Below are 876 nucleotides of genomic sequence, written 5' to 3'. Positions count from 1 at the left end.
ATCATACCAGCACTAAAGCACCGGATCCCATCAGAACTCCGAAGTTAAGCGTGCTTGGGCGAGAGTAGTACTAGGATGGGTGACCTCCTGGGAAGTCCTCGTGTTGCATTCCCTTTTTAATTTTTTTGCACCGCGTGCAAAACAAAACGCACGAGCGCGACGTACGTTTAGCACGTTTTATTATTTTGCACGTTTACGGTAAGTTTTAGCTCGCTGCTCATTATTCACGCGTCTAGCGGCGGCAAGCGTGTTCTGAAAGGGGTCGAAACCATGGTAAATAGGCACTGGTGCAGTTGAACCGTGGTAAAACTCGTCTCCGTAGTTGAGCGGGAGCGGACAAAGGAATGTGCAATCGTGTGTGTAGTGGAGCTGGGAGGGGCAAGCATAAGGGACGAAGACGGGGGTAACAGGTCGGATGCGATCATACCAGCACTAAAGCACCGGATCCCATCAGAGCTCCGAGGTGCAAGCGTGCTTGGGCGAGAGTAGTACTAGGATGGGTGACCTCCTGGGAAGTCCTCGTGTTGCATTCCCTTTTTAATTTTTTTGCACCGCGTGCAAAACAAAACGCACGAGCGCGACGTACGTTTAGCACGTTCTATTATTTTGCACGTTTACGGTAAGTTTTAGCTCGCTGCTCATTATTCACGCGTCTAGCGGCGGCAAGCGTGTTCTGAAAGGGGTCGAAACCATGGTAAATAGGCACTGGTGCAGTTGAACCGTGGTAAAACTCGTCTCCGTAGTTGAGCGGGAGCGGCCAAAGGAATGTGCAATCGTGTGTGTAGTGGAGCTGGGAGGGGCAAGCATAAGTGACGAAGACGGGGGTAACATGTCGGATGCGATCATACCAGCACTAAAGCACCGGATCCCATCAGA

At 51.3% G+C, this 876-nt stretch overlaps 1 non-coding gene and 1 pseudogene across 1 annotated transcript; both read left to right on the top strand.

Annotated features, from left to right (window-relative positions):
- LOC123179375 (uncharacterized) lies at nt 1–112 on the top strand (annotated as a pseudogene).
- Nucleotides 113–413: 301 nt separating this feature from the next.
- LOC123179376 (5S ribosomal RNA) lies at nt 414–533 on the top strand. Its single transcript, XR_006490320.1, has one exon. It is a non-coding gene; the product is annotated as a 5S ribosomal RNA (ribosomal RNA).
- Nucleotides 534–876: the final 343 nt, after the last annotated feature.

The sequence above is a fragment of the Triticum aestivum genome, unplaced genomic scaffold, assembly GCF_018294505.1.
Source record: "Triticum aestivum cultivar Chinese Spring unplaced genomic scaffold, IWGSC CS RefSeq v2.1 scaffold1605, whole genome shotgun sequence".
NCBI lineage: Eukaryota > Viridiplantae > Streptophyta > Magnoliopsida > Poales > Poaceae > Triticum > Triticum aestivum.
Note: the sequence above shows the minus strand (reverse complement) of the source record. Positions and strands in the feature narration are given on the sequence as shown.